Source organism: Nannospalax galili, unplaced genomic scaffold, assembly GCF_000622305.1.
Source record: "Nannospalax galili isolate Female #2095 unplaced genomic scaffold, S.galili_v1.0 scaffold117, whole genome shotgun sequence".
NCBI lineage: Eukaryota > Metazoa > Chordata > Mammalia > Rodentia > Spalacidae > Nannospalax > Nannospalax galili.
Window position 1 is genome coordinate 2043649 of NW_008341422.1, and position 7665 is coordinate 2051313.

General features: G+C 42.4%; 1 pseudogene; it reads right to left on the reverse strand.

The window, feature by feature from the left end:
* Positions 1-4284: 4284 nt before the first annotated feature.
* Positions 4285-4531, reverse strand: LOC103737160 (annotated as a pseudogene).
* Between the last annotated feature and the right edge of the window lie 3134 nt (positions 4532-7665).

The window sequence follows — 7665 nt, forward strand, 5'->3', positions numbered from 1 at the left end:
GTATTTTGTTACATATTAGAATTGCTACACCTGATTTTTCCTTAGTACCATTTGCTTGGTATATTTTTTCCATCCTTTCACTTTAATAGTGTCTGTCCTTGAAAGTGAGATGGGTTTCTTGCCGACAGCAAAAATATGGATTTTCTTTCTTAATCCATTCACTTAATCTGTGCCTTTTGACTGGGGAGTTCAGTCCACCGATATTTAAGGTTATTATTGAAAGATGTGTATTGGTTGCCATCATTTTGAATACTGTTTGAATTCTTAGTCTAATTTTGTGTTTCTACAACTATAGCTTCATTTATTTTCTGTTGCGTAAAGTTGTTTCTCTCTCTCTGTTCTCTGTATTGCTTCAAGTATTCTTTGAAGGGCTGGTTTTGTGGACATGTATTCTTTCAGGCTATTTGTGTCATGGAAGATTTTTCTTTCCCCCTCAACTATAATAGACATTTTTCTTGGGCATAGTATTCTGGGCTGGCATCTATTGTCATGTAGAACCAGAAATACCTTGGTCCAGGCTCTTCTGGCTTTCATAGTTTGCATTGATAAGTCAGCTGTAATTCTGATGGGCTTTTCTTTGTATGTGATTTGTTGTTTTTCTCTTGCTACTTTCAGTATTCTTTCTCTGTTCTTTACATTTAGTGTTTTTCTGTGATATGTTGTGGGGAGTTTCTTTTCTAATCCTGTCTATTTGGTGTTCTATGTGCTTCCTGTATCTTATGGAGATGTCTTTCCTTAATTTCAGGAGATTCTCTTCTACAATCCTGTTTAAGATCTGGTCAACACCACTAACCTGAAATTCTTCTCCTTCCTCTATTCCTATGATCTGTAGATTTGGTCTTTTCATTATGTCCCACATCTTTTGCATATTCCATTCCTGTGTTTTTAAAATTTTTCCATAATTTTTTTTGAGTCATCCAATTCTTCAACTTTATCCTCCAGTATTGATATTCTGTTTTCCATTTCATTCATTCTAGTGGGGAGGCTTTCCCCTGTTGTTTCAAGTTGGCTTATTGAGTTTTGAACTTCCTTCTTCATTTCTGCCTGAGTTTTCTCCAATGTTTCTGTCTCTTTTGTGAATTCATTCAGAAGTTTATTCTTAGCTTCTTTTAGCTCATTGATTTGTTTGCTCATATGTTCTTTAAATTTGTTGAATTTCTTGATCATGTTTATGGTTGTTCTTTTAAATTCAGTGTCCTGGGTTCTCTCTAGGGGGTTCTCCTTGTAGAACTCTTCTACAGAATTGGTAGAGTTTGGTGGGGACATAGTATTTTGGCTTTTCATTTTTATTATTCTTTTGTTGTGGTTTTGGTATGTGAATTTCTTTTGTTGTTTATGATTCTGATATGAGAATTTAGTTGAAGTATGCTTCTGTTTGTATTAACCAGGTGCTTAGATCCTTTCTTTATTGGTTAGGTAAAGCTGGTTGATACAGAGTTCATGTTCTCTCAGGTTTAATTTGGAGAGAACTGATGGTTTCAGATCCACTATTCAAGAGCACCCACAGAAGCCCAATTCAGGTTCCAGTCAGGTACACTCAGGCTTCCTTTGCCACATGGAGGCAGGATCTGGGTGTTCTCAGGCAGTCCACCCTCTCAGGTTGTCTGCTCAGATATCAGCCTTAGCCAATCAAAGCCAAATCTGCCCTGGGGCCTTTGGAGGGGCCTCAGGCAGGGGGATAGGTATGGTGCAATTAGGGGATGCTCACCACCACGTGGAGTCAGGTTCTTGGGGCTCTCAGGCAGTCCCCTGGGTTCTCAGGCCTTGTGCTACATTGAGGACAGAGGGAGGCCAGAACTCAGTAATCTCTGGTGGTCTCAATTATTAATTGTCTTCTTTAAAAAATGTATACATCAAAATACCACCATTATCTCAGTTATCTTCTCACTGCTGTGACAAAATATCCTGATGGTTTATTCTGGCTTACAGTTCCAGAAGGACTCAATCCATCAAACAGGGGAAGACATGGCAACAGGCAGAGAAGACACAGCAGCAGGACAAGAGGCCTGCTAGTCACAGCAAACCTGTACTTAGGAAGCAAAGAATGAATGGGAAGTGATGTCAGGTATAAAGTCTCAAGGCCCACCCCCAGGAACCCACTTCCTCCAATGAGGCTCCACCCAAAGAATGCTACCAGCAGGAGACCAAGTGTTCAAACGTGAGCCTATTTAACATTCGGACCACAACAGCTATACACTAGAGAATAGCTACTAATAAAAAGACAGACATGAGCAAATGCTGCTGAGTATATAGAAAAACGTGAATACTCACTCAGTGCTCCTGGGAGTGCACACTAGAGCAAACTTCTGCAGACGGCCCTCTCCCAGTGTAAAAAGCCTCACAAGACAGGCCATGAGGGCACCCTTGTAACACAGGAACTGGCCAGGCAGCTGCATTTAGAGCTGTCTCAGCACAAAGCTGTTTCCCAGATAATTTTTGGAAGATAAACAGGTCCCTGAACCCAGACCCAGTGATATGAGATGTCTCAGTTCAAGCTACTTCCCTTGAAACTGTAAAGATTATTTTTGCCACCTTCTACATTCCCCAACCCCCCCATAAGAACTTCCTTAGCAGTCAGAAGGCGGCTGGTTGGCTTTCTCTCCCCACCTGAGCTGCCAGCCACCAGCAGTCCTAAGAAACAAACTTTGCTTTGCTGGAGTCTGCCTGTGTTTTCTGTGGCTATTCCCTGCCCAGCTTTTATCTAACACAAACATGTTGGAAAACAATTTGCAACTTTCTTAAAAGATTGAATCTAGCCTCATCGTACAACCAACCAGCAATTCCACTCCCAGGAATCAACCTAAGAGAAATCAAAACATGTATCCACAAAAAGTCTTATTTTCTATGTAAACCTTCATAGTAGCTTTATTTAAATTCAGTGAAAATAATTCAAGTGCTCCTCAGTTGGTAAATGAGTAAACCAACCAAAATGTTGCATCCATGTTCCTGAATATTAGCCACAAAGGGCATAAGCCAGCCTGCTTGCTAGCACCTGTATGAACCTCAAAAGCATCGCACTGATGGAACAAGGGGGGACACACAGGTGACATGTGTATCACTCCACATTTTTTAAATTTTTTATTAATTATTTTTATTTTATGTGTATGTGTGTATTGCCTACATGTAGGTAAGTGCAACCATGTTGTGCAATGCCTGCAGAGGTCAGAAGGAGCTGTTGGATCCCCTGGGACTGGAGTTAGCTGCCATGTGGGTGCTGGGATTCGAATGTGGGTCTTCTGCAAGAACAACCAGTGTCCTTAACCACTGAACCACCTCTCCAGCCCCCCACTCCATATTTTTTAAAGCCAGAAAAAACTTGGAAGAAGAAAGCGTTCAGCAGGAAAGAAGTGGGATAAAAGGGAATATGAGGGCATATGATAAAAGTATATTACATATAAAATTGTGAAAGAATAAATAAATTTAAATTTTTTTAATTAAAAAAACAGGAAAAGGAAAATATTGAGGCTAAAATATGGATTAGTGGTTGCCTTGGGCTACAGGGAGGAGATGTATAAGTTAGGGTTAACTACAAATGGACGCAGAACTTCTTGTGTGTGTGTGTGTGTGTGTGTGTGTGTGTGGTTCACATGCATGTGTGTGGTGCACATGCATGTGTGTGTGTGTTTGATGGCAATGTTTTAAATTTAGATCGTGATTCATAATTCCTTACATTTAAAGTCACTGAGTTGCTTCATGTTAGATAAACATAACTCAGCGAATCTTTTAAGAAACACTGGAAGAAAGTTCTGGTGGAGAGAGAACTAAACCATTTTCTAGAGTTGAAATAACCAGGATGAGATTCTAGGGCACTAAGATTTCAATGACTGAATTATCAGAGTTCAGCAGGATTAGCTTGCATCACTCCATCAGGTATCCTGCTCTGGTAGGTGGTTGGCTGACCTAAGAGACTTTCTGGGGCTTTCTTCTTTATCAGTAGCGTCTAGATTCTGCAGTGTGGCTCACTGAGTAACCTGTGATCTGCAGCTGAAAGAATTCTAGTGAATAAACTCTTAGTAAAAGTCCCAAAGAGCTAAATAACTTATTGCTACAGAAAATATGAGGTGTTCTTCAGTGTGAAGATGGTAAGGTTAACTTTTGTTTGTTTGTTGTAGATCACAGGACTTGTTAAAGATGGAATCATTGCTAATTACATAGACACTACTTGCCAGAATCCATGAGGTTCCTAAGAACTTATTATACACACCAGAAACAAATGATTCAAAGTCACAAGGAACTGTCCTGATGCCCAGATAATGAAGGCTTGAGGTGAATGAATCTTCACCTTTATTTCAAGTTGTTAAAGAGTTTGTGGACCACACAGGGGTCTCTTGCATGCAAGAAATGAGAGTTCTCCTGTACCATCCTCTTCTGTCTGTGATTAGGAAGACACCCCTGATCACAGAGCTCTAGCCATCCCCGGACTTTACACATTTCTCCAACTGCTCACATTGCTCTTTCACTGTTGTCAGGGGATCCACTAATTCCTCTTCTTCCTCTGCCTCCCTTTGGGATCTATAGATCCCGTAAGCATCTTTCATTGTCCTCTAGTACCATATAATGATAAGGTTCAGGGCTCAACACCAGGATCAACAGGCTGTCTACTCCACTTGGATCAAGAAAGACTTGTCAAGATTACACTTTTTGGGTGGCCAATCAAGCCAGCCTGCAGGCCCTCTCTCAGAGCACTGAGCACTGTTCTCCTCTCTGTTGGGGCCTGGCCTTTGGGCAACCGCTGAGCCCTGCACTCGTGGTTAACTGGCCATCAACATCCAGGTGATCAGCCCCTACAAGGACTAGGGCTATCATCCAGTAAAGGTGAGAGCTAATGACACCAACACACCACACACACATACACACACACACACACACACACACACACACACACACACAGGAACCTTGACTCTGAAAGAAAACAAACAAAACCATGTGCTCCATCTGCCTCCTTGAGCAAAAGCCAAAGGTGGTTTTCTCTAATACTGATGTCCTCTAGCAAGAAATTTAACCCAGCGAGTAACTGTTGCCTTTGTCTACTGCACAGAAGCCAAAATGCGCTTGTCAAGTACAAATATAATCATATGGATAGAGGGATGGAAATGTAAAAATAGTAGAACGACTGTAATTGAAACTATGACCCCTCCTACGAGTCTGCAACTGTGATTGCTTCCCATGAACCTGGAGCTTTGGTCCCTTCCAGGGGTCTGGAGTTGTGTTCCCCTACCATGAGCTGGAGCTGTGGTCCCCTCCTATGAGCCAGGGATAGGGGTTTCCTCCAGTGAACCTGAAACTGTGGTCCCATCCCTGGGGCCTGGAGCTTGGCCTCCTCCCATGAGCTGGAGCTGTGGTCCCCTCTCCTGAACTTGAAGCTGTAGTCCACTCCTGTGAGCTTGATCTGTGGTTCCAATCTGGGTGCTGGGGTGGTGATCCTCTCTTGTGAGCTGGAACTGTGGTCCCCTCCCATGAGCAAGAATGGTGGTCCCCTCCTGTCAACTTGAGCTGTGTTCCCCTCTTGAAAGCCAGAGCTGTGGTCCCTTCCTGTAAGCTGGAGCTGTGGTCCCCTCCTGTAATTTGGAGCTGTGGTCCTCTCCTGTAATCTGGAGCTGTGGTCCCCTCCTGTAATCTGGAGCTGTGGTCCCCTCCTGTAAACCTAGAGCTGTGGTCCCGTCCTGTGATCTGGAGCTGTGGTCCCGTCCTGTAAGCTGGAGCTGTGGTTCCCTCCCATGAACCTGGGGCTGTGATCCCTTCCTATCAGCTACAGCTGTGGTCCCCTCCCATGAGCTGGAGCGGTGGTCCTGTACAGTGAGCTGGAGTAGTGATCCTCTCCTGTGAGCCAGAGCTGTGGTCCCCCCTGTGAGCTGGGGCGGTGGTCTCCTCACACGAACCTGCAGCTTTGGTTCCCAACCATGAGCCACCACTTCACATTCCTCTGGTGGTAGGCTGATGGTGGAGCTGAATGGAGGATGGAGGACTTCCTGATGTTGGGCAGCAGTTTCATCCTTCTCTGAGTGGCATCATTTCCCACAACCCCTTCCCTGGGGTGATAACAGGTTGTGTATGGCAGTGGCTTTGCCTGTGTGTTGGTTTATCCTGGGGACAGGGGAGGTGTCTGGTCTTGGGAGTACTGTTTCTCTAGAATGGACTTCCTACCTCTCCTGAGGGCCAGGTGTGGTCTTCACTCCACAGTGGTCCTGGGCACCCAGGCCTTGATGTTGTACCTCTCCCATTCCCAGGTACCAAGAGGTTTTCCATTATTTTCTATGACTCTTCTACAGCCCCAGTGTGCCTTCACCTGTGCCCTATGGAAAAATAAAACACCTGAGTTTCTAGAGATAACAATCACAGTCTGGGAAGTTAAAAAAATAAAGTATTGTAATAACTAAAGTGATAAAATTCTCAAACTAAAAATATGCAATTGTGTTTTAGAATGAAAATTTGCAATTCTATATGTCTACTATAATTTGGGGGTTTTATTTACTGACAAAACTGCAATATCAAGCTTCAACAATACTTTGGAATTTATTACTGTTGCTGTAATGTGAGTTTGGTACACTCCCATTTCAAATTCTCCAACCTAAACAAAGTTCTTCAATGTAATCATGTTATTTTTAAAGAAAGCAATGCTAATAAAAAATTTTAGTAACTGAGTGTGGTGGTGCATGCCTCTAATCCCAGCACTTGGGAGGCAGAGGCAAGCAGAGCTCTGTGAGACTGAGGCCAGCAGGTCTACATAATGAGCTATAGGCCAGTTGTGGCTACGGGGAGACACTGTCTCAAAAAAGACATAAAAATTAAAAAAAATATTTTATTTATTACTTTTATTGTAGTTAATGTATATGAGTGTATTGCCCACATATATGTAAATGCAACTATGTCATGCAATGCCCATGGGGTCAGAAGATGTCAGATCCCTTGGAACTGGAGTTACAAATGCTGGTTAGCCGGCATGTGGGTGCTGGGAATTGAACCTGGGTCCTCTACAAGAACAACCAGTGCTCTGAACCTCTGAGCCATCTCTCCTGTACCCACCCCAATTTTTAAAAATGAAAGTTAAAAGAAGGCAACCTCCCTACAGCTCCCCAGATTCTCTATATGTCATATCACATACTGCTTTGGTAGAACACATAATGTCTGCCCTGATTCATTACAAATGGATTAAATTATGTTTAGTCCTGTTGCTTGACAGGGCAGGAAGTATTTGATATATTTTTAAGGAATTAAAACAAAAATAGTTCCACTGGAAAAAATGATTACAATTTTTAACACAGCAGAACATTTAAAGCATTCCCTTTGAAAACATCTTATATGGAATTAATTCAAGAACAAAGTGTCACTATGCATTTATTTATATATCAACTCAAATGACTGTACTAGGAGCCAAAGGAGATACGAAAGTATAAGATTTGGGGCTGTAGATGTAGCTCAGTTGGTAGAATATTTGTCTAGCATGCACGAAGTACTGAGTTCCATCTCTCAGCACCACATTAGAAAAAAAAACAGGGCACAGTAGTATTCATCTGTAATTTTAGCATTTGGCAGATCAGGAGTTCAGTCATCCTCAGCTACAGAGCAAGTTTGAGGTTGCTTAGATACATGAAACTTTGTCTCAAAAAAAATAGATGATAGATAGATGATTGATGGCAGATACATAGATAGATAGGTAGATAGGTA